Genomic DNA, 26,373 nt, shown 5'->3' on the forward strand with positions numbered 1-26,373 from the left:
GGCTACCTGACATCAGCTTTGTGTTTGGAACAAGCCGCCACTCCACGGGACTCATGGGGATTTTAAGGACAACAGCACAGACCTTTAGATCATTTGGTAAAGGAGTAACACCACTAACCAGTAGAAGCAGCAAGTTGTTATCCTCTAGTCAGCAACTAGAGGGGAATCCACCCCCCACACCGCCAGTACGTTCCACCTTCACCTCCACTGGAAAATGGAAACTCTGTTACATCTACTATCAAGTTAATGTCCAAAGTTGGCTTTTGCAATGAATAAGCCCAGAGATTTCTAAAAACAAAAACCTCTCTCAATTTTGAGAGTGTTTCCTGCACTATGACTCTCGAAGAATGAAATAGTTGATATTTAAAGTTCAGTTCCGGTTTGTGATGGATTTCCAGAACTGTAACTTATTCAAAGGGGGAACTTTGTGTATTCATCCACAGTAACTATTTTTTTGGGCACTATTTCTGAGTAACTACATGCCGGATGCGAACTGTTTCCTACCCAAACTTAGAACAGATTTTTGAATTATGGAAATACTTCTTGTCTGAACCCTGGTGGAAGGACATCTGCAACTCTGCTTGAATTGTGTCTTTCACAGCGATGTAGTTCATAAACTCCAAGCACTATGAAAGTACCAGAAGAGAATATTTTACTTGATTTTGGAGTCTGTGCACTTCATAGTAGTACCAATATCTCAGAGGAACAAATGAATATATTTTAGCATCTCACCTGCATAATGGCTCAAATGAGAATATGTTACATGTTGAATAGGCACTCTGGAGGTTCTTTGGTTTGCTGCAGCACTCTGGGCAGTGTGGAAAGAGCGCACCAGTTACCAGCGGGGATGAAACTTGGGTACTTTCTGACATAGAAGCATAGTGTCAGAAGGGATCACAAGGATTATCTAGTCTAAGGCTATATCTGCACTACCGCCTACGTTGGCATAATTTATGTTACTCAGGGGTGTGAATAAACCACCCCCTTGAGCGACATAAGTTACAGCGACATAAGCACTCGTGTGCACAGCGCTTCTCCCACGGACACAGCTTCTGCTGCTCGCGGAGGTGGTATTTTCGTGCCGATGGGAGAGCTCTCTCCCTTCGGCGTAGACCGTCTTCACCAGACACGCTGCAGCGGCACAGCAGTATCGGTACTGGCACAGCGGCGCCGCTGCCCGTATAGACACGGCCTAACCCCCAACGTGTCGGCTGTCTTGCTACTCCTGCACTGTTCACCTGCCCCTGTGGAGTGGGGACCTGTGCATATTTTTTGCAATGCTAATAAAACATCCGAGCACAACAGAACTCATTCTTTCAGGGTGACTTTAAAGGAAGGGGACTGGCAGAACGACGCCTGTGGGAGCTTTGCTGAGAGGTCTAGGTCCATGCTGCACTGTGGACCCATTACAAGCGAAATGTTTTCTTTACCTGTAATTCCCCTCTGCAAGTATTTAAGCCGGTATCTGGGCAGGAACTTAGGTTGCGTATTACACCCACGCTTCCCATTCTGCTAGGCACTGCGCTCACCCCTAGTGAAAGACGGGCCCCGTGCTAAAGCATTTACAGTGTCTGTAGACAGGACAGAGAGAGGATGGGAGAAGGGAAGTCGTAGCAGCCCCCTGTTACAGATGGGGCCGGAGGAGCAGAGAAGGGAAATGACTTGCCCAAAGTCAGACTCTGTGGCAGCACTGGGAAACTGAGCCCAGATTCCCCAAGTCCTGCTCCAGTGACTTAACCCCAAGACTATCCACTTTCTCCTAGCTCATGTGACACCTGATAACTGTTTACGAATACATGAGCGCTTGGCCCAGTCCTGCAGCCCTTATTCGCGGCAGGTCATGGGAGTTTTGCTCCAAGTTTTGTTTAAGGACCGCAGCATTTGGCTCATGGTTTGTCAGCGTTTTGTTAAGGGTTGCCACCCTGGACGTTTTATAGTAAAGGGGGTGGATGGGCTTCAGTGCAAGGACTGAGATGCCTCTTTTGGGAACTGAAACAAGACCCAGCAACTCATTTCACACAGGTCAGTGAAAAGAGATGGGGCCTGACTCCCCACTGGCCTGTCCCAGTGCAGGGGAGGTAGAAAACGCTCCCAATGTGACTCGTGACCCACCCCGCACTGGTGCGAATGATGACACGAGGTGTAGGGCAGCGGTGAAGCAGGCACAACAAGTGGCATTAGCTCTTGTGGATTGGGATTCTCTTCTGTATAGGCTTTTCTTCGGCACTCATCATCCTAGTCTCTGAGCAGCTTCCAGTCGTGCATTAAGCATCTGTCACACATTTGTTCTCTCATCCTCGTCCCAAGAGGAGAAGCGTGTGCAGTGGAGTGTCTTGTGTTGGTAGGTGTGTGGTGTGGATTTTTTTAATTGAAACCAGTAAGGGAGCTAGCAGTGAAAGGCTCTGTGCCCACAGGCAGCCCCCTGAGCCATTCTGGCCCCCCAGTCGAGTCCATTTCTTTGTTAAAAGTAAAATGTCAACAAGCTGCCAACTAATGACTCTATAGCGTGAGAAGCAGATAGTAACTCAGCAAAAAGCACTTTGTCTTGGTGATTTAAAATAAATCTAATAAATCTTTAATGTTAAAATAACCATCACTAACTCCATCGACTTTACTCTCAGGCGCGTGCACGGGGCAAATATTTGCTTTCTCTGCAGAGAACGGGCTATATATTTCAACTTGTGAATGAGAATCCAGGTGCGGTTTCTATACCGGCTGACTCATATCCTTTTCCCACCAAAGACTACACTTGTCTTAATTTCCTCTCAATTACACTCAGGCATTAACTAATACTGACTAACTACAGCCCAAAATAATTATTGCTATCTGTTCCCTTTGTAAATATAACTCCAGCACTGAGCTAGAAGAATAATGGCATATTTACAGAAGGCAGCTAATTAAACTGAGCTTCAATTGCTTTCAGTTTGCCAGAAGGAGCTATTTTCACAGCAAAAAATGTGTGCAAGCCTGCATGCTTACCAGGAACAACTCGGTACAACATAATTCAGGGTTCCCAAGACAAAAATTCAGTTCAAGACAAATTTACACTGGCAATAAAAATCTCATTAACGAAGATATGAAGATTTCTCTACTACATCACGACAGTTAAAAGAGGTTATCATTTTTTCAGTTTATTTAAGGAACAGTATATATTTCATTGTTCCATAGCAGCTGTAATTGCAAGTGTCTTTCAAACACTCCTCGCAGTAATGCGTTTGTCTTATTACCGTACCTGCCGAACCCAGCCTCTTGATGTATCTTCATTAGCAGAGCACTAGATGCCGGATTGTCAAAGCTTTTCAGCATTCATTTCAGTTTTCCCCATTTTCTAAACCCACCTTTCTGCATCATGAAAATGGTCCCTCTGCCCCGGCTGCTTGTACAGCTGGTGAGTTCCACTGCCATCATGATCTGGCCTCTAATGCTTAAGCTTCCCTTGTGTTTTGCAGATTTTTTTACCTGGGTTCATTCATGGTGATTACAAAAGTGGCGTTCCTTTGGCAAATCAAAGTTCGAAAGAGCAGTTCTTGTGCAGCGCACGTGTTGCCAGGCCCTGGGCTTTCTCTGTCTTGCAAACACAAAACTAAGGGGGTTGCTTCTGAGTCGTTCTTTCTCCATAATAACGAATGTCTGTTCCTTACTCCAGCGCGGCGAGAGAGTCTGGCGCAAAGAGTGTTATTCACCAGAGCTTCTCCTTTGCCACAGATCGCTGCATTTCTGGATGCGAAGCCGTCCACCCTCGTGTAATTCCTGAATTTGTTTTTATCTATCCGAAGTAATGATTTGGCAGGCAGCGGCACTTCTTCCGTGTTTAATTAATTCCTTTAATTTTGTGGTAAATGAGAATAATGGGGGCTTAATTTTGCTATTTATGTAAAACTGATTGGCAATTATGGAGAGCACAGGAGCTTTGGCTTTACAAACCAAAATGAAGTGACCTCTTCATCAGGAGGACTTGGCATGTCTCATTCATTCATTGTGCGAAAGCCGAAATGGCATGGAAGCAGATGTTACTAAGCTGTAGTTAGGTTACATGAAGTCAAAATATGAAAATGGATTGGATTATATTTTTTTTAATTGAATGTAAATTAGCACTAGGAATGGACTACAAGGTGCAGTACAGAAACGGTTCCTATCGGCGCTAACTTGGAGACTAAGTCACTTTACCTTAATGACCAACACAGTATAACTCTCATGCCCTTGGGTAGCCTGGCAGTAGGCAGAAAAGTCTTAGAAAGAAGCAGAGAGGAGCAATCGCTCGGTGGCTGAGGCACTGAACTGGCACTTCTCCCTGCCTGTAAAATGAGGTGGGGATAACACGACTGTTCTCCCACCCTGTGGCTGGCTTGTCTGTGTACAGTGTAAGCGCTTTGGGGCAGGGATCATCTCTTATAGTGGAATATACAGTGCTTAGCGCTGGGGGGCCCTGAGCTTGGCGGGGGCCTCTGGGTACTGCTGTGTACAGCCAGTCAATAGAAATAAACAATGATGGGCGGCTGCATGCCGCTGCTCTTGGTCATCTCTGGTGTTCAGGGATGTCATGGGATAGTGATCCTGTGACCTTGAACTTGCTGTGTTGCATGCAGTGCCTAGCAGGGGAGGCCAGGCTGTCGCTCTGTAGTGCAGGCTTGGCAGACGAGTAGGGTGAAGGGTTATTCCACTGGGAGGAATATTCAGTCTCCAGTCTGTGAGCCTGGTAGAAAATGCACGGCATGTGGGAGGGGACGGGGATGGGGATCTGAAGAGGCATTGGTTTAAGTGTGATTCTCAGAAAGCAAACAAGGACCTGGGTGGTCTGTTCCCCCGCTTGGAGTAACCTGGTGGCCATGAAGTAGTGGTCTAGTCAATGTAATGTAGCCTGATCCACAGATTATGTATTAATTATGTTGATTACTTAAGAATTCCCAGTTATCACTGTGGGGGGTTGACAGGTTCTTGTCCCAAGATTAGACCCAGTATTGTTAAAATGACTGTATAGTTGGGAACCCCGACGTGCATGGTTGCAACACTCATGCTATGTTTACAAATAGTGTATTAATACATTTCGCACAGTCACAAACACTCCAGCTCAGTAAGGGAAATAGAAATCATGCAAAATGTCCAGCAGAACATTCCTGTACTCACAGCACCTCTCGCAGAACAACCTGAAATGTTAACCATTGTCTTCCTCATCACTGTCACCTTCCTCAGCACCCCCATGGCCATCATTCCGGCACTTCCCAAGGGCTACATTTCTCCCTCCTCCTGCCCAGAGGCTGGCATGCAACTTTTAGAATATGTTAAGCTGACACTGCTGTGTCTAATGCATATTCAGTAGGGGGGTTCTCCCTCTTCCTTATTTGTATTTCCTCACCTTATTAACGCTGGAGTGTCCTCCTATAGGTTAGTGTTTCAATTATCTCAACTTATTATCGTATACGTCAATTCGGTGCCATGGCCCTCTTGTGGTCAGTCCTCTGCGGCGGTTGACTCATGTTCCTGTGGTTGGTAGGTGTCATTATGGCACATTCCAACAAAACCCCCCGCTGCACGTTCTATTTACAGTTCCCAAAATGTAGGGGTGACTGTTAGGTCATTTATCTGTGCCAAAGTTCATAGGTCTCAAGCCTTATGTTAACTGTTGACGCTAATGTCTTACAGGATACGGCCCTGTGGGTTCCTTGCATTACTGCTGAGTCTAATAAAGGCAGAATACAATGAAGGCAAGCGAGCCCTACCGGCTACAGTCGGGCTGGCCTTCTCCGTATTCCCTACCCCACTCATGGTTCTGAACCTTGTGTTTTTATATGCCACAGTCTACACTTGGGCTCTGCAGCTTCCAGCCCTGTATGAGCCGGTGTTTTAATCACATGGGACTCTAGTTTGAATGAAAAAAAAAAAGGCTCTCTCAGCCTCCTTCAGTAATGACAAGATGCATTTGTGGAGAGGAGGCAGAATGAGGCCCGGCTAAATAGGGCTTCTTTGAGTTTAGCCTCAAAATAGAATTTCAAAGGCAACCACTTGCAAATTTTCTACATCTTTTCGTCTTAATGTTGAAACCCCCTTGCAATCCCCTAGTGGCAATGTTCAGCCGCCCTTGAAATTATTTCCAGTGTACATCTTAAGTTTCAAAAGAAGGAAGGATGGGAGAAAAAACAATCTCCATTCTCCTCAGTGCTTCTGCATCAATGCTTGGATGAGCTGTCTAATGCTAAGCACACTGGAGCGGAGCTATCGGTGTGCGAGCTAACGAGAGGATTAGCTATGCCTGCGGATGGGCAGGCATAATTTAAGCAAGAGGGCAAATGTTTAGAAAAGTCATACTTGCCCTCCGGGGAAGGCTTTGCTGCTCTCATGTGCCCCTCTCAGGAGCTTCCATTGCACAAACACCAGCCAGGAAACAAAGGAAAGGCAGGTGTCTGTCTGGGACTTGACGTTTATTTTGCACTGAGTCACTGCCGCCTTGCTCAGAGTTTGTTACTAATACTAGTAAATGTCACCATAATCCTGACCTGCCAAAGCGTGTCCTCAGGAGATCCAATTCAAACACTAAACGATGACTGTCCTCTAAGACGCTCAACAGATAGCACTGCTGAAAGGGAGCCGGGAGCAGGAAGATGAGGGGTAATGAGCATACAGCAAATGGCTTTGAAGCTAAAAAAAACCAAAACAATGTAGCAATATCTTTAAGGGGGAAATGGAGGTGAGGCATGGAACTCATCTTATGGCACCATGCCCAAAGGCTGTTAGCCAGCTGTTCTAAGGTGCAATGGTGGGTTTCCTAACAGCGTGTGGAAGAGGACTGCAAGGACTCCTCATATTCATAGATTTTAAGGCCAGAAAGCACCATTACAGTGATCTCATCTGACCGCCTGCAAACAGGTTAGAACATCACCCTGTAGTTCTGTAGATATGCAGCCTTGATTTAAAGACTTCAAGGGATCAAGACCACCATATTCATAGATAACTCACCCCAGCCACCCTAACTGGCATTAATATTGCTCTCCTCCTTTAATTCTCTACTGAAGTTGTCCCAGACCAGTCTTTCTGTGACTTTGCATGGGACCAGTGTCTAAGCAGCTAAGCAGTCTGTAGTTAGCTGGGTCATACGATTTCCCCTTTATAAATTATTGGTATGACATTAACATATTCCCCGGCTTTTGGCTCTTCCCCAGTGTTCAAGGTTTAATTAAAAATTCATATCAGTGGTTCAGAGCATTCCTCGGGCAATTCTTTCCATACTCTTGAGTGCGAGTGGTTCGATCCTGCACGTTTAAAAATGTTGAACTTTTAATCGTTGCTATTTAACATCTCACCTAGTTACTGAGGGAGTAGAAAGTAGTTCCTTACCTTTGTAAGATATGAATAAATCATCCTGCTTTTTAACTACAGGAGAGAAAGGTTTGAATTCTTCTGTCTCTTCTACAGCGTGATTGACAATTTTATCTTCCTTATCTAGTAGTGGATGTATACCATTGCTAGGATTTAATTTATTCCTGATATATTTAAATACTTCCTTCTTGTTTTCCTTAACTCCAGGCCATTTATTGAGACCTTGTGACTTTTCTTGCTGCTGATTTGAACTAATTTCCATTGATTTTTCCAGTTGTTATCTATGTTTTTTACCTTTCATTGCTGCTTTCACCTCTGTTATTAACCAGGACTTTTTTTTTTAATTCAAAGAAGTCATTTTTTGTGATTGCAGAGTGGTGGTAACTTTATCACTTTGGCATCTAATAAAATTCCCAATTATCACTCACAGGTTTGTTTAAATTTCTCCTCTGCTCAATTTCACTCAGCTTGGTTTCAGCTCTGAGAAACTGGCCTTCTTCAAGCCTCACCTGTCTCTCTTACTGGTCAGAGCTATGTTTTGTTTGCACAGACATAACAAATGAAATTAGGTCACGCACCTCAGCACCCGTCAGTGTTTAGCTCTGTGAACAATTTGTCTTTATACATGGGAATGAGATCTAACCTCGAATTACCCTGAGTTGTGACAATCGTTTTTGCTGTTACAAAGTTATCTATTTTGATGAACTCCAGGGATAGTTTCCTAGTGGCAGCATGAGACCTCCAACTGGTATCGCAATGTTTCTTTCTGTACCTTATAGATAGATGGAGGTAGGTCAGCCAGAAGGGGGCTCACGGAGGATTTCTCCAATGCGCCGAGGTCCTCCGCCAATGTGCTCTTTAAAAATAAACAAGCTGATAATCAAGCTGCCAGTTGGGCTGTAACAGGACCCCAGCAGTTCACAGCCCCATGCAGAACCACTGCTGCCTTCTGCACAAGCTGCAAGCCAGGAAGGAGCCCTGCCAAGCAGGATTTGCAGTGATGGTTCCTGATGAGCAGGAGGGGCAGGTGCTGCAGATGTAAGATCAGCACCAGCTGACTAAGGGGACTTACTGTGGAAAGGGTCTGTCTGATGGGACACCCGAAATCTTTGCCTACTGCCCTATCTATGCTATGAACCCCCCCCCACAATAAATGTTGGCAGGAAGGGCCAAGAACTGGGGGGACCACAACTAATAGTGTGGAGGGAACCTGCAGCTCCCCCGGTCTAACGGTTTGGAGAGACCATCCCCAGACCAATCTGTCTGAGAGATGAAGACGGTACCGCTAAAGCTTTTGGGTGGGGTTTTACATGCAGCTGCCTTTAGCATAGCACCTAGTGGGGAGCTGCTGATTTTTACAATGGGAGCTTCCAATCCCCTCCATTGCAGCAGCACAATCTTGTAGCCAGCCATAGTGGTAAAAAACCCACCTTGTGATTGAAGAACTGAATCATGCGATGAGGCAACCTGGATTTAATCCGAAAGTGATTGATCAACTTCAGGTGTTTAGCCCTATGAACACAGAGAAAAAAATGGCAAGTACCAGCTAAAAGTGATTGAAACTAATTAGGACTCCAGCTCTGTGGGAAGTTATAGAAAGCCACCAACAATATCTTTCTATAAATGAGCTGATGATTAACACTACCTTTTTGTTCATTCATAATTCCTAAAGCCCGACTGTAAAACCTTCACTCGAGGAGTTCTATGAACAATACAATTTTGGCTTTATAGTCAGACCCTCATTACTATGAACAAGTAAGATATCCTCTACCTCTTCCTGTCAGCTGTTCATGCACTTATCTGCTGTAGCTTAGCATTTTACAAGCATGGGCTGGATCAGCTGGTATAATATTATTTTTCCTTTCACAGTTAATTTTTTCTGTAAAATAATTCTTCCCGTGCCTGCAAAACCCCCAAACCAGTATCCGCTGTGTTGCACACAGGTAAAAGCAGAAGAGTATTTTCCCAGTTAGACACAGAAATCTATCCACGTGATGCCCCTGCCTATCTTTATTTTGTAACAGTTCGGTTGTGGGCCGTTTAGAATTAGATTACGACTGATCAGTCCCTGCATTCTAACGACTTCCCACAACGCTCCACTCACTGATGTATACAATAAAGCTGAGGTGACTGGAAAGCCTAAGGGATCAATTCCAAATATCACCTTGTAATAAAAACCGTAGTTCCTTAATTTTTTGTATTGATTCTGTACTCACTCTCCTCTAATGTGGCTTTGATGATAAAATGTGGTGACTGACAATGCCTGCTGCAGACCTGATGTCCATAGCAGTACCCGGGAAGGAAATGTGTTTTGCTTCAGCAGCAATTTTGCTCTAGTCAGTCCACAGGATCTCTCTTATGGGCAGGAATTTACCTTGTGCCTTTTTCCCTTTGAAATGTATCGTCCATCTTTCTAGGGGCTCCATCCTGCATGCCGGCTGCTGGAACAATTTGTGTAGTGCTGAGAGCCAGTGAACCAAACTGTAACCCCTGTATATGATGGAAACCACGTCAAGCCACTTCACCCCTACTTCCAGCACCTGTGCCTGCAGGCATGAAGTCAATAAGATTCTTGTTGTTGATTTCCCTGAGTGCAGGATTGGGGCCCTTAAAGGGAACTGGAAATATTTAGGAATCTCTGTGTACGTCATTTATGTGTATATTGTAGATAGACACAATCATATTTTTTTCAAATGCAATTTCAGTATGTTGGTTGCATGGTATACAACAGTTAAATACAACAAACGTGCTGGTGCACTGGCATGTGGGTGGAATTTAGATAACTAACACTTAGCATTATCTACCATTCACAGCCAGGAATTTCAAAGGAGCCGAAGGGATTTAGGCATCCAAATACTATTGAAATTCAAAGGGCGTTGGGCATCTAACTCCTCTGGAAATCCCAGCCTGCATGTTCAAAGTGCTGTGTGATCATTAATTATCTACTGTCAACCTCTTCTCTTCAACCTTAGACTGGAAACCTCATGACAACGGGCTTTCTCATCTCTCATCTCCTGCTGCCAGCTAGACCATGAGTAGTGTGAACTGAATCTTTCTGGTTTGGAACCTCTCCGGTCCTGGCTGGAATGCAGAAATACAGAAGGATACAAAATAATGACCCTGCGGTGTCAATCCACAAAGGATACGAGTCTGTTTCAACTCCAGTTAGAGAGTCTTGGCTTTTTAGCTGAAGCGGTAGTAGCTCCTGCGTTCAGCTCCGAGGTTTCTGATTCAGTCCCCAGTGCGTTAGCCAGGATGGTGGCTGTCACACACACTTCAGAACCATACCAAAGACTTGGTCCACGTTAAGTTCCAGATTTGGGAAATGTTCAGGGAACCACATTTTCCACAATAGCTCTCCCATCTCTGTTACCAACAGCATTTCATAGCCTGGTACATCTATTAGGTTTGAATGGACCCAACCGTAAACATTTTTGGCTCATGTGTCCAATCAAAATGATCCAACTCACGATTTTTACAAATTGTTTACAAAACGTGAATACCTGTGAGAAAATCACAAAGTGCTCATTGACAACTTGGGAACAGCAAAAGAGGCTAAAACTGTTGAATAAATGATTTTCTGAGCTTTTTTAACAGTACAGCAGCAAACTAGACATTGTGATGCAGGTTTAGGAGCCTTACTCCTTGGCACTAGCTATGTCTTTATTGAACAACAACACAAACCTGCACAATTGACAAAGTGCAAAAAGAGGATTGCTCACACAGTGACTGTTTATATTGAGCCAAGGGCTGGTTTTGCCAGAATCAAATGCAGATTGAAAGAGCTAAAAAAGCAATCAAGCTCCCAACCTGCACTGAAATCGGCATGGACAGACCCGGACCCTAGGCAGAACTGTGTTGTTAGACGCGATCTATGTGAGCACAAGGGTCTGTTTGCCCTGTTCTTACTGCCGGATCAAGCCTAAATGCGCTTTAAGGTCTCAGCTTGATCAGCAGATGCTAGGAAAATACAGAGCTGGAACAAAAATATCGCACACAATAGACCCTGTCATATCTGGAGGAGCTGGGAAGATCGACCTAAGATACGCAACTTCAGCTACGAGAATAGCGTAGCTACGAGAATAGCTTAGCTGAAGTCGACATATCTTAGGTCGACTTACCTTGTGTCCTCATGGTGCGGGGTCGACTGCCACTGCTCCCCCATCAACTCTGCTTCTGCCTCTCACCGCGGTGGAGTACAGGAGTCGACGGCAGAGCGAATGGGGATTGATCGCTACCTGCTGATCCAGCGGGTAGTGTAGACGTACCCTAAGAGTCTAGCATCTTTGTCACAGTTCAGGGCAGCTGCACCTATATTCCCCCCTGTGGTCCAGCGAGGGAACCTATTCTAAGCTCCTGCCTCCTCAGCCATCACCTCTCTTGGGCCAAGACCCAGGTCTCTCTTCCTCCTGACCAGGGTATTGCCAGCTGCTCGGTTCCCTGCCTACACCATACGTTCCCCAGCAGGTCAGATGGCCTAGGTAGATCTGCTTTTTTTGCTTTCTCCTCGGAGCCTAAAAAGATTGTAACTGCTTCAGTTAGACGGTACCACACAGCTTTGCTAAGCAAGCCCATTTATTAAGATAAAAGCATTCCAGAGAACACATTAGAACACTACAGAACTTTTATACATGGCAAGAAGCTTACCAGAGATACCTCCCCCACAACTCCAACAAGGGTTCTGGTAGGAGTCAGTCCTTCAACCTCACACAGGATTTTTTCTGTGGTTACAGAACAAGAACTCTTGTGCATAGGTTAGCCTTTCCTGTGTACAGCCTGGGGCTTTGATCTGTGCAGGCAATCTGCAGACACCGTTCTCTCTTCAAGGCATAACTTCAAAAGCGTTGAAACCCCTTCACTATGTGTCTGGCTCATTGTTTAAAATAGTCCTTTGATGGTCAGAACATGTCCCAGAGTTTATACCAGCCACACCTCCCCCCCTTCCCCCACAGAGACATTCCATACAATCCCCCGGTGACAAAACTATGCATTTATCATGCAATGGACTTCAACTCTCTTTCAAGAGAATTCACAAAGACGTTGCAGGAAACTGCTATCTCGGTCACAGGCCTGACTTCCTGTACAGTGCAGTGTGTGATGCAGATTATTACATTACCTTGAACCTCCACATGGTGGTACGGGAGCATTCGCAGCCAGAACGCTGAACTTTCTGTTGGCTGAAGTCAGGCAGGGATATAATTTTGAATGTAATGCTATAATAATAGCAACTGTACTTGTAAGAGAGCCATTAGTTAGGAGCTCATTAAAGTGATGGCTCTGAAAAGATTTTTCTTGCCTAATATCCTCTTCCATCACTGTGTCAAGCCTGGGACCTAGTTAAGAAAAGAGCTGCATGCTATTAACACTCCTTTAATTATCTTCTTTTACTTGTGGGGGCTGCTGGATTAAGACTTCGTTCAGCCTTGAGCTACCAAACTCTGGGCCTTTTGTCTCCTCTTCCCACCCAGGCCTCCATGTAAACTGCTGAACAGCTCCAGCAAGTCCTGACCCGGCCTCTGATTCCCTTGAACCCAATGGGGGTCGTGTTCACCACATTCAGGCCCAGCTCCACAGGGAGGCATTGGCGCGGCCTGCCAGGAATGGCCTTCCAGCCATTTTCTGTACACCCAGAACAGGCTCCTTCCTCCAAGGAGCCAGGCTGGTCTGATCTCCTTTGAAAGCACCCATCTTTTGGCTAGTTTTTCTCATTTAACCCACGCACCCCTGCTTTCCTGTCTCCCCTCCTGAGCCCCACGTTGTTATGTTTCAAGTTAGTTACAAACAATAAACTATTGGCTATGAAGGTTACAGTGTAACATTTTTATTTGTTAAAAGCCAGAACCATAACATATGAGAACCCCAAATCAGAGGGACAAAGCCAGGCTGTGCTCTAAAACAGAGAAACGTAACTCACCATTTTAATAAATCTCCTCCTTAATTAAGTTAGGTGATTTTGATTATATTCCTCTAATGTCCACTACCTTTCTGTTCTCATCACAGTCTGATGGCACTATGGGAAGCAGTGTTCAATTATAATTGACGTAAGCCATAATTCAGAGCCAAATGATAACATATAAAGCCATCTGATCACTGAGGAATAGAATAGAGTTCCACACTAGTGTCATTTGGATTGATTAGCAATGTTTCCAGGGTCTTATTAAAGGTGAGAAAAGGCTGAATTCCAAAGGCATTTTTAAAATACAGATACACTATTCTGGTACACGGATTTCAACTCTAACACTTTTATGGATTGGTTACCCACTTGGATTCCAATTCTAAACCTGGACCTTCTCTCATTTCTGGAACAGGGGACTTTAGGTATGATTTTATTTAGTGATTTTATTAAATCTCTTTTTTGCATGACATAAATGCTTGAAACCTTGATATATTAGTGCTAGTACTCAAGCATGAAAAGTAGGGTGATACATAATAAAACAATCCTAAAGGCATACGCAGGAATTAATTGGAATATTATAACACAACTCACATAGTATCAGAAATATTAATTCATCACTAGGAAGATTTCCACTTGGGACCAGGCATGAGAGCTCAATTCAGGACCAAGGCCCAGGTCTTTTAAAAGTATTTAGATATTATTCTGCTCAGTAGATATCTTTCTTTTTTATGAGATTACGAGTTTGGTTGATAAAGGTAATAGGGTTGATGTAATATCCTTAGATTAAGGCATTTGACTTTGTATGGCATGACATTTTGATTAATCAACTAGAATGATATAAAATTAACATGTCACACATTAAGTGGATTAAAAACTGGCTAACTGATAGTTCTCAAGAAGGATGTTGATAAATTGGAGAGAAGAGAAAAAAGCCACAAGAATGATTGATTAAAGAATTAGAAACCAAGCCTTATAGACTCCAGGAGCACGATTGATTTAGCTTTACAAAGAGAAGGTTAAGGGGTGATCACAGGGGGAACAAATATTTAATAATGGGCCCGTCAGTCAAGCAGAGAAAGCTATAACACAACTCAGTGGCTGGAAGTTGAAGCTAGACAATTTCAGACTGGAAATAAGGTATACCTTTTTGACCGTGAGGGTCATTAACCATTGGAACAATTTACCAAGGGTCGTGGTGGATTCTCCATGACAGGCAACTTTTCAATCAAGATTGGATGTTTTTCCCAAGAGCTCTGCTCCAGGGATTATTGTGGGGAAGTTCCCTGGCCTGTGTGACACAGGAGGGCCAATTAGATGATCACGCCGGTCCCTGCAGGCCTTGGAACCTATGGCAGGGGAGGGAATTGAGCCCGGCTCTCCCCACACATAGGATACTGCCCTAAGAGCTGGACCATCCTTCCTTGTTCTTCCAGATGCCTTGTGGACAATCCCTCCCCGTCACGCTTTCACAGATCCTCTCCCTTTCCATTTGCACGGATGTGACATCCCCGTGGGCAGCTGCAGCCAGTGCTCACATGCGAAAGCAAGGCTGGGAAAGTGTTTCAGGTAGTTTTAGCGTTTTGAATGTGATTTAGCAGCTGGAAACAAGGAGGCGGAGCCAGCGTCATGTGACCAGCCTGCTCTGTCCAACAGGTGCTCTGTGCACAGCCTGTGCTCCATGCACGGCTCTACGTCCAAGCCTGGGTAGCCAGGTGTAGGGCCAGGGATCAGGGGCTGGAGGGAAGAGGGAAGGAAGCATTCCACAAAGGCCCTACAGTAGTGGAAGAGCTGCTCCCGCACCCCTGAGCTTTCAGTAACCCCCCTGCTGCCCTGGGGCCTCCTGGGGTTGCAACATTCGGTTCACTGACTCCACCTCTGCTCTGGCCCCCCAACCCTGCTGTGGAGAGAGGTGCCAGGGACCCCGGTGGGGCAATGCATTGCACCCTGCAGCGGCTACAAATCGACTGCAGAGCCCCCTCAGCGACAACTCTTGAACCTCCGCAGCCATGAATGAGAAAGAAGGAGGCAGAATTGTCAAAATTCAGTGACTGGTTTCCCCCCCACCCCCATTGTCTGACTTGCTGTTTGGGACAGCGACTAGCTCTCCCTCTGTGTCTGCACAGCGCCTGGTATGACAAGGCCTGGCTCTCAACTGTGGCCTCTAGGTGCTACTGTAATATTAGAAATAAAGAGTAAGAAGTTATAAACCGTCATTTGGCCCCTGTCCTAGCACTCTCTGACCAAAGGGGAGATCTGTTGCTGATGGATAGTTTGATGTGGTGATGTCTTAAGGGCATTTCTGCTCAGATTTACCTGTCTGTTTTTAAGATTCGAAGGCGCATCCTTATGCAAGTCAATAAATAGTAACAATAGGTTGCTTGCAAAGGTTTGTTTGTTTCTCCTCACTTGCCAGCTTGCTTCATTGACAACTGGCAGACTAGTCCAGGGGATTGGCAGGGTTTTTTGTCGCGCAGTCTGTCGTTACCGGAACAGAGCAACTTGAAATTTGCATTTCGGTTTGAAAATGCTGGGCCTGATAGTATTACAAGTAACATAACGGTGACCATAACGGCATGAGACTACGCTGCCTCGCATTATCCTTTGACTCCACAGGTCAGGTGGATGCTGCCTGCTGTCATTGCTCTATTCTTATTAGATTTATACGTAACTAAAGAGGGAACTTACAGAGACTTGCTTGTGTATTGGGTTTCCAGAAGCTGTAGAAGGTCGTGCTGGCTCCTCGGCAGGGGAGCCGCAATGGCTCATGCACCGGGCACTGGACTAGGAGGCAGAACACGTGGATTCTGTTCCCAGCTCTGATACTGAGCTGTTGGGTCACCTTGGGCAAGTCCCTTCGTCTCTGTGATTCTGGTTCCCTTTGCCTGGTCTGTTTAGCCTGTGAGCTGTTTGAGGTAGGGACTGTGTGGGCACAGTGCTTAGCGCAAAGGGGCCTATCTCAGTGTGCACAGATAATCATTGGAAGTTAATGGCAATCGTCTCTTGATTTCAGTGCAGAAGTAACTAAAAAACCACTCTCACCTACATGCTGTGAAAACAGGATGAGGCCCTAAATGCACTTGTCTCTAGGTGACTGTTGCCTTTTAGTTCACATAAGATTTTCTCTGCTTGGTTAAAGCACTCCCAAGCTCACTATTCACATTATGCATTTACTGGGTGTGGCCCCACGGTGCAATGTATCCTGCTTGGGAGCAGATTCACCTTCCACCTGGAATTTTAGGTGAAAGGCTATGATGTAGCTCTAGGGTTGCCACATCTGTTCACACCACACTAAGTCATCAATAGTCATCTACCCTGAACTGGAATTAGTTGGTGAAAGGTTGGTTAGTAAATTAGATCTTTGTTTGTTTTAAACGTGTGTAGGTGGGACAGTAGTTGGCAGAGAGATTCTCAGAACCATACAAGTAAACCACAACAAATTGCCTGCCATCTTCCTGGGGGCAGGGTTCTGTGCATGGGCCGAGGTCATTAGATGGAGCTTCTCTCTTTCCACCAATAGGTATCCAATATCCGCTTCTAAAGTAACAGGAGGGGAAGAAGCCATTCTGAAAGCTTATGAGTGTGTCTTGTTGCTAGGAGACACCTCCTTGAGGAGCAACATTAACTTGTTGGTAGTGGATAAGAAACCACGAATTAAAGTAATTTTAAAACACTTTTACCTTCAAACACTAATTGCAAACATAGGTGAATTATCCTGGAATTTAAGGTATGTTGGTTACTGTTTAAAATGTGGTTAATAGAATGTTTGGGTGTTTCGTAGTGGGGCTGAGAATGCATAGCTAGGGCATAATTGTCACTCTCCTCCCACTTTCTCTTAGGATGTCCAAACTATGCTAAATACAGTGAGCCCCGGTTCTCTAAGTCCTGCCGCTGAACTCAGCCTCAGACACAGGAAACCTCAAAGTCATGTATGATGGCTTGAAGAAAGCTCCAGGTCCCACTGTCAACAAGGTGGCCCCTCTCAAATCGCACAATGGTGAAATCATTACAGATAAAAGCCAGCAATTGTCTCGTTGGGTTGAACACCGTTCAGAGCTATACGCACAAGAAGGAAACATCACCAGCAAAGTACTGGATCAAATACCAATTCTACAAGTCATGCCAGCGCTAGATCTGGAGCCCACTGTAGAAGAGCTAAGCAAGGCCATTGATTTGCTATCAAGTGACAAGGCTCCTGGAAAAGATGGCATCCAGCGGAAATCCTCAAATGCAGGAAAGAAGCCTGTTACCATATTTTCATCAGCTGCTACTTAAATGCGGGAAAGAGGGTGAGGTACCACAAGAGATGCGTGACACAAACATCATCACTTTGTGTAAAAAAAAAGGCAAAAAGGGCCACTCCACTACACTACAGGAGTATCTCGCTACTAAGTGGAGCAGGAAAAGCTTTTGCAAAAGTCATCTTAGTCCGCCTACAACAGCTGGCAAATCGTGTCTACCCCTAATCACAAGTGCGGATTCAGGGCTGGAAGATCAACTATAGATATGATATTTTCTCTGTGTCAACTCCAAGAAAAGTGCAGAGAGCAAAACCGACCATTGTACATCGCCCTTGTGGAGCTAACCAAAGCATTCGACAATCAGCAGAGCAGGTCTATTTGCAATACTAGAAAAGATAGGATACCCACCAACCCCATTAAGTCGTATACGTTCATTGCACAACAACATGAGAGCAACTGCCCAGTTTGACCGGTCCACTTCGGACATCTCTGAGATGAAAAGCAAAGTGAAGCAAGGATGTGTTCTTGGCCCTACAGTCTTTGGAATCTTCTTCTCAGTACGCTTGAACTGTGCATTTAAGGACATGAAAGATGCAGTGTATCTCCACACAAGAACTCTTCAACCTGTCCTGACTTAAGTCAAAGACCAGAGTAAAAAAGGCGCTAATCAGGGAATTTCTATTCACTAATGATGCTCCCCTCATAGCCCACAATGAAGATCTATTACAAGAACTCATGGACCGCCTTTCAAGTCCAATCAGGCATTTGCTCTCCCCATCAGCATCAAGAAAATGGCTGTATTAGGACAGGAGGTTCCACGAGATCCTTCAATTACCTTAAATGCCAACCAGCTAGAAGTCGTCCAGAAGTTCAGCTGTTTAGGTTCTACAGTGACCACCAACCTCTCACTGGATGAAGAACTGCCAGCACCTTTAGCAGACTAACTAAAAGAGCCTGGAACAACTCAAAGTTGACCATCAAGACCAAAATGCTAGTGTACCAAACCTGTGTCCTCAGCACTCTCGTATGGTGGGGAAACCTGGACAACCTATGCTCATCAGGAGAAAAGGTTAAACAGTTTCCACCTACGTTGTTTATGCTGCATTCTCAACACCAAATGGCAGGATAAATTCGGACGCATACCCAAGGACATGCTATATGGGGAGCTATCAGAGGGAACAACAGCATATCCCAAGCTTTGCTATAAAGACACATGCAAGCGAGAGATGAAGGAATTTGGAATTGATGCTGACCAATGGGAGATCTTGGCAAGTGATCGTTACAAGTGGCACCATCATCTCCATCAGGGTATGAAAGTCCATGACAGGCGCTGGCTCCTACAGCTTGAAGAGAAAAGAGCCCGTAGGAAGCAAGCAGCTCCCAACCAAGCTACAGACATTTGTAATAACGGCCAAAGATCCTGCAAATCTCAAATTGGACTATTCAGTCCCATGAGACATTGCAAACCATCTACAGCATAGGCTGCAATTCCCACCGTCTCTCGTAGACAAAAGGGTGCCAGCAACCTCTGAACTCCCCACTCAGGCCACCAAAAAAAGCCAGAGACTGTTAAAAGTGTAAGCACAGCAATCCTTGAAAGTTGGCACTCTCCAGTTACTGGTCTGCATTATCTGAAAACCAGTGGTTAGTCCCTATTCCTAGCATTGGAGGTGAGATGGTAAATACCACAGGCTGTTGGTAAATGATGGTTCTTTAATGATTACCACTGTAGCACAAGACACATTTGGAAATCAATGCAGATATCACAGTGAGGAGGGCAGCATAAGAACAGAATGAAGAGACTAGAATAACATAGTAACCCGAAGTACTTATGAGAATCGGAGCCTCTCCTTCTAGCAAGCACAATCCTACTAGCCCAGTATACACCCTACTGCTGCACAGAGTCAAGTGTGGCCTGGGTGGAGCAGCTGTGGGATGTGGCTGCCGCTACTAAAGGTCACCCTCCACGTCAGAAGGCAGTAGCTGTCCACCAATTAGAGCAGGTCTGGTTTCTGTGCTGCGTAATGCTTGCATAAAAACAGTATCATTGCTCAATAGATGCTGTTGTGGCTTTAATGCAAAAAACAACACGGGATGTACACTGCTTAGTGTGGAGAATACACACACAGTCTAGGAGTCTGGTGGCACCTTAAAGACTAACAGATTTATTTGGGCATAAGCTTTCGTGAGTAAAAACCTCACTTCTTCGGAGGTTTTTACTCACGAAAGCTTATGCCCAAATAAATCTGTTAGTCTTTAAGGTGCCACCAGACTCCTTGTTGTTTTTGTAGATACAGACTAACACGGCTACCCCCTGATACTTGAAACAGTCTAGGCATCACTTCAGACTCACATGAGCCCTCCAAGTAGGATGTCAGTGGTACACAGACCTCATACAGGTCCTCTATTCAGAGGAGAATTGCCCCCGCGTATAGTATCCTTACCTCTCTGTTTTTTCTTCATTCACCATTTTATGATCTTCTGACCATGATACGTTCTGCTTTAGCAATTTCTAAACATTTGACTTCTTCTCTTCTAACTCCAACCCCTTGATGCTCCATTTCTTTCTCTCTCTCTCTCTGTTCCTGACTTCTTTCATTACGTTCACTCCCCTCTCAGAATCCCGCTCTTCTCTTCTCCGGAGTTCTACTCCCACTCATGAGGTGATATTTTCTCCCCTTCTTCCAACCCCATTGCTGGGTTCTCCTGCAGAGTTGCCCATTGCCAACGTGCTGTTGTCCATCTGTGACTGTATCTAATCTCTCCACAAATCATAGGTGCTAGATTGAAAACATCAAAAATATCTAATGCAGTGAGTATAAGGGAAAGGTAATTGTGCTCAGATACCATGGGGCTGAGGGCCATTGAAGTACCTATGATAGATAAAGCTACAGTTTAATATATGTGGATAGTGGACCATAAAAATCATGGAGCCAAATCCTTGACTTCAAAAATGAGTGAGTTGGGGTGAAGACTGAAGGTAACTGAGTAAAATCTGGGCTAGGACCTTGGGGTTTGTCCCAGGGTGGAGGAAATAGGAGAAAGTAGAAGTTGGATGGACTATTTAAGGGCCAGATTGATGGTGAACTCCTTATTCCTGTATGCAGGTGAGTGGTTACTCAGATGAGTAATCCCATTGGTTTCAATGGTACCATGAAGGTGAGTAACTGCTCACCCACAGGGTCCCAACCTGGTCCTAAACCTTTGCAGAAATCTGTATTCCACAGAACAATGCCACTGGAATCCTTCCGTATCGGCCAAGTCACTCCATGAGGGCGACTGTGCCTTTCGGCTCAGTCCTGTGCAAGGGACGTTATATATCTGCTCTTCCTCTGGAGGAGAATCACAGTCCCCCTCTCATGCCCTCTCGCTCTGGTAGGTAACTTGCAATAACCCCGTCCTGGGCGTAACATGATCCCCCCCACCCTTGGTCTGATTCAGCTCTGCTACCTGTTACCTTGCGTGTAGGAGCTAGTAAACCAGTGCTGCACCTGCCAAGTGCCTGGAGTCGAGATGCAGCAATGCTGGGGTTTATTAGGCTTATTACCCCTGTGACAAAGTTCCTCCTCTATCTTGGTGGGTCCTGCGCTTATTGGCGGATTTTCTTGCCTCAGAGATTCACCATGTGGGTTGGGGAACAGCCCAGAGACCTTCCCCTCTGGAAGAACCCACAGTCCAGGTCAATTGGGAGGTTTGGGGGGAACCCGGGCCCGCCCTCTACTCCGGGTTCCAGCCCAGGGCCCTGTGGACTGCAGCTGTCTATAGTGCCTCCTGTAACAGCTGCATGACAGCTACAACTCCCTGGACTACTTCCCCATGGCCTCCTCCAAACACCTTCCTTATTCTCACCACAGGACCTTCCTCCTGGTGTCTGATAATGCTTGTGCTCCTCAGTCCTCCAGCAGCACACCCTCTCACTCTCAGCTCCTTGCGCCTCTTGCTCCCAGCGTCTCACACTCACACCACAAACTGAAATGAGCTCCTCTTTAAACCCAGGTGCCCTGATTAGCCTGCCTTAATTGATTCTAGCAGCTTCTTCTTAATTGGCTCCAGGTGTCCTAATTAGCCTGCCTGCCTTAACTGGTTCTAGCAGGTTCCTGATTACTCTAGTGCAGCCCCTGCTCTGGTCACTCAGGGAACAGAAAACTACTCATCCAGTGACCAGTATATTTGCCCTCTACCAGACTCCTGTGCCCCACTGGTCTGGGTCTGTCACACCCCCTTTTGTGGCTGCAGAAGTGCCCCATATCTTCTGGCTGTAAATATGTAGCTCCAGCGGACTGGCTGGGCAGTGCGCTAAAATGAACGGCAGTGGGACAAGGCCAACGTGTCCCGTTAGCACAGCATCTGTATGAAGACAATCGCTGACGGCACATCGGTGGGATGTGGCAGAAAACATGATTGATTTCTCTTTGCTCAGATGGGAAGGGAAGGCTGTTGTATTGCACACCAGAGCAAACCTCAAAAGAGCTGAATGTCTTGAAGAATGGATCGTATCAGTGCTGATAATCTTGCCCAGCAATAATGCAGTGGATTATACAGCGATTGGCTGTTGAGGGGACGCTGACCTTAATCTCCCTTTACTTTGGTTTTCTCTCCTATCAGTTAATAAAGGGGAAAGTGCCACATGTGCCACAGGTGATTAGGCCCCTCGGTGCCCTTTGCAGATGGCTGATACAGCAATCAGAGACAATCCTAAAATAATTAACAGACAAAAGTAAAGTGGTGCATAGAGCTAGCGCGTAAGGGTGGAGGAAGGAGACTTTCCCGGCATTCCCAAATGCACCGTTTAAATGTAAGTAGATCTTATTAAGATTCCACTTGGCTGTTAACGACTCCTCAGCCATCACTCATGGTTTAGATACACTATTAACAGGGGGAAGAGATTATTTTAGGCTACTTTGAGACACCATAGATACACACAGCAGGCTTTCCACACTGCTTAAACTTGTACATCACTGTCCTGTGATGTGACAAGTACAATGCTGAAAATACAGAAGAGTTGGCACATAAAATGCAAGTCTACTTTATCCACCCTGTCAAGACTAGAAAAATTCTTGGGCGAGCTGCAGAGGTCAACAAATCACCAAAACAGCTGCTAAAGAAGGGAGATCAGCGTGAGTTCAACTCATTAGAATTTTCCTTAATGTATGCTACAGAGCCTCTCTCAGACCAGGGGACTGAACATGATCTTGGCAAGCAGAAGACAGTGCGTGGACTTGCAGGCAAGTAGAAAATGGACAAGGTTGATGTGAATGACCTTCAGCATTGAAACGTGATTGTTCCTGTCATTTCAGATGGCCCCGTAGGGGAGCTATGAACAGTGAATCTTTAAATTGGGTATGGTGAGAATCAGACTTTTCTGAACAGCTCTCTGTAACAAATCCAAGCCAGGCTGCAAACAAGTGTGTTGTATTTATCTCTGTGTGCTCTGCTGCTACTGCCAGGGGGCACGGCTCTCCGGCTGGTATCACCGCCAAAAGACAGGAGCAGGCAGTGTAAATGTTTGATCATTTGTTTGGAAGATATCTTCCGCTCAGGATATACTGCCTATAAGCAGCAAGAGAGTCCTTTGAGCAAATGAAAGCGGAAATGTACATGTCACTTCTGTTTCCCAGAGCAGACCGCATAATCAACATAGGTCCCATCCTGCATTTCTTACATTGGGCAAACTTCCCAGTGACTGCAATGGATGTTTTGCCCAAGGTCTGCGGAGTTGGACCCAGCATGTATGTCTCCATTTATTAAAAAGTTCTAATATTGAAAACAGTAGAGGTTGGGCAACAGAAATTGCAGGAACTGCTCATAGGTTACTCTTCATTAAAAAAGCTGAAGATGGCAATGAGAGCAAAGACATTGCAGTGGGACAATAGTGTAAAAGATTCTCTCTCTGCTTGTACAATATGTGCATGATCAGAAGACTAAAGGCATCAAAATTATCTCAATTCCTAATAGGCTGAGACTGTAGTAGCCGCTATTTAAGATGTGTGGGTACTGGAGAATTGTTCTTAATGAGCAAATTTGGATGTTCAAAGTGTAACTGACTTGCAAAATTTTAAAAAATGTTATCCTTCTACGTACCTTGGAACATTAGCAGTGAACAGGTTCGGCGTTAACCTCATCAGACTAGGGGAACTATGACAAAACAGAGTAATGCCTACTGACAGTGTGTGCCTCTCCACAGCATCTTCCTGGCCTTACAGTGTCTTTGTCCTTGTCATTTTAAGTAGCAAAGATCTGACTGGTTTTTATTTTCCCCCATCTATGCATGGAAAAGAGACTAGAACAAGAAGACACTCAAAACTTCCTGGGGGCTCGACATGCCCTGCAAGAAGGGTTTAAGGTATACAGAGGGGAGACAAACTGCTAGGATGGGTAGAACAGGCAATGCAATGGTAATATCTGTCACTGGATTGCTCCCTCTCGTTCTGGGACTCTGGGTCTCCGTGGGAGAGAGGTGGCAACGGCAGCTCCATGGTCTGTAGCGCTTGTAAGGCCTTGTGGGTCCCCAAGGTGTTCTAGCTTATCTTGTGCTTTATGTTAGCCCTACCCACCAGCGCCAAATATCTTCAGATGAGTCCATTTTGCTCTCAGAGGGCCTAACTTGTAAATGTTAACAGAATAGGCAGACGGTTAATTAAAAGACCAGTATGGCGGTGTGACAGGAGTTAGAATCTCTGCCCCATCCCTGGCAATTGAAGAGTTAATTACAGTCTAAACTCTTGCAGGTACAGTGACCATAAAAGAGTGGTTCTTAACCTGGGGTAACCGCACCCCCTGGGGGTGCGAGATGCCCTTTCTGGGGGTGCGAGACATGCCACATTTAAAAAAAAGTTTCAAAAAATGTTTCTCGTTTCTCGAACATCATTGAACAAAAGCAACAGCAGAAGCGTCACTGAGCCGGTAAACTTAAAAAAAGTGTGTAATTGTTCATGTATTCTTAATTTTACTGTGAAATTAAAATAAATATACAATTCTCTCTCTTTCATTCTATAGTTATGATCTATCTAGGTTTAAAGAACTGACCTACTGCAATGATTTTGATCAGGGCGCGAGAACATATTTTGAGAACCAAAGGGGTGCAGGCTGCAGTAAAGCTTCAGAACCACCGCCATAAAAGAAGCTACACCAGGAGCAGGAAGTCCCAGGCCCCTGGGAGAAGGGTGTTCTTGGCTGGGGTGACCTTGAGCTGGGGGATAGTTTTGGTTCCGTTTCGGTAACTGAAGTACATTGCCGTCTTTTGAAAGGGGGAATCCAACTAGTTGACTCCGTCTTTTTGTCCTGAGTTGCTTCATAATGTTACAGGAGGCAACAAGAAACATAGGGCAGGGAACTTAACACGATCCGGGATGCATTTCTTTGTGTTGTTTTTATATTGACTTAGGGCTTGTCTACATGGGCGGCGGGGGGTGTCATTTCTAAAGCGCACTAGTGTGTTGCATGTTAATTGGTCCATGTAGAGCCTGCTGGTGTGCACTTAAGGTACCTAGGGTGCTTTTATGTAGCACATTACTCTGCTTTAGCAATCATACTCCCATAGAGCACGTTGCCCCACTGTGTAAACAAGCCGTCAGGCTCACAATTCCTTGGGCCTTGTCCTTGGAATCTGGGCACAAACAGCGCCCAGCTGCAGTGCACCCCCACAAACAGTGTAACCCTGGAAACAATCTCGCTGTGGTCCCTAAGTGTGTAGAACTTGCTTCTGTTCATGTTCATGTCCGTCTCTCACCTTTCACATTTGCAGCGCACGAGTACTACACCTTAACGTCAATACGTAAGAACAGAGGAGTGAAAAACATTGCCCCTCAAAACAAACCTCGGCGATTCTCCTGACCTATCAAACCACCGTTTGTGGCCCAAATGACTTTAGCCAAGACGTTTCCATTGCTACCAATTCCTGTTGGAAGGCAGGTGTTAATTTTTGCAGGAAAAGCTGAACATATAAATTAAAATACTGGGAGGTAGGAGTTCTCTCGACTCCCTGATCATCTTGATCACGTTGGTTGATAACTTCAGCCCCAAGCTTGCAACTGGCGCTGTGTAGTAGACCCCTGGGTGTGTGGGGAGCCTCAGTGACTTTGAGGAACAGAAGGAGCCCATTGCAGGATGGAAGGCAAAAAGCTTTTAGCATCATCACTCCTTCTGACCCTTCAAAGCTCAATCCTGCAGCGGGCTCTGCAGGTGGGAAAGGCAAAGAGCATGGATTTTGCTGTAAGTCTGGGGTCTACATCAGTTATCTAGCAACCATACCAACCACCACCCATTACTCCCAGCACCTATGCACCCAGCATATCCCCTTGCCGAGGTCTCCTACCCAGCACCTCCACTCAGCTCCATGTTCCTGATCAAACGCTCTCCCACTAATCCGTAAGACTGTGAAACTTTGGATCAGGAACTGTGGCTGGTTTTGGAAGCAGAGTGGAGAAGCTTTGGGACCCATTGGTGTTAACATCCACTTTGGCTGGAAAAATAATTCCTATCTGGCCTTGTCTTCATTAGGAAAAAAGGTGTCATCTTAACTGGCGTGAGCTGATGTAAAATCAGAGGGAAGAAATGGCGGTTTGTAGTTTTAACAGGAGTTAGAAAGTCATCATTAACCCTAAGCTTCTCCCTCGTCTTTAGTAGAACTGGGTAATATTGTTGTACTGAAAGATTTTTCAACATAAAATACAGACTTAGTGACACTGAAATGCTTTGCAAATTCATGTTGATTTCACAGAATTATTGCAGTTGATGTGGGGGAACCTCCCTCTTCTCCTCCAAAATAAAAAAATCTTTCTTTTTGACACTGTTGAAATGAAAGATTTCAATTTTCTGATTTGAAATAACATTTCATTTCCAGATTTCCTTCCATTTTATTTTTGAAACTTAAAAACCTCAAAAAATGTTCATTCCAAACAAAACATTGCATTTGACTTGAAACAAGTT

At 45.2% G+C, this 26,373-nt stretch overlaps 1 long non-coding RNA gene across 1 annotated transcript in view; it reads right to left on the reverse strand.

The window, feature by feature from the left end:
* Positions 1-7,416: 7,416 nt before the first annotated feature.
* LOC135972518 (uncharacterized) overlaps positions 7,417-26,373 on the reverse strand; it is a 38,195-nt gene continuing 19,238 nt past the window's right edge. The window contains exons 2-3 of the long non-coding RNA XR_010588985.1: positions 8,742-8,823; positions 7,417-8,167 (exon numbers count right to left, since the gene is read on the reverse strand). This is a non-coding gene — a long non-coding RNA (uncharacterized LOC135972518). The remainder of the gene's footprint in view (positions 8,168-8,741; positions 8,824-26,373) is intronic.

The sequence above is a fragment of the Chrysemys picta genome, chromosome 7, assembly GCF_011386835.1.
Source record: "Chrysemys picta bellii isolate R12L10 chromosome 7, ASM1138683v2, whole genome shotgun sequence".
Taxonomy (NCBI): domain Eukaryota; kingdom Metazoa; phylum Chordata; order Testudines; family Emydidae; genus Chrysemys; species Chrysemys picta.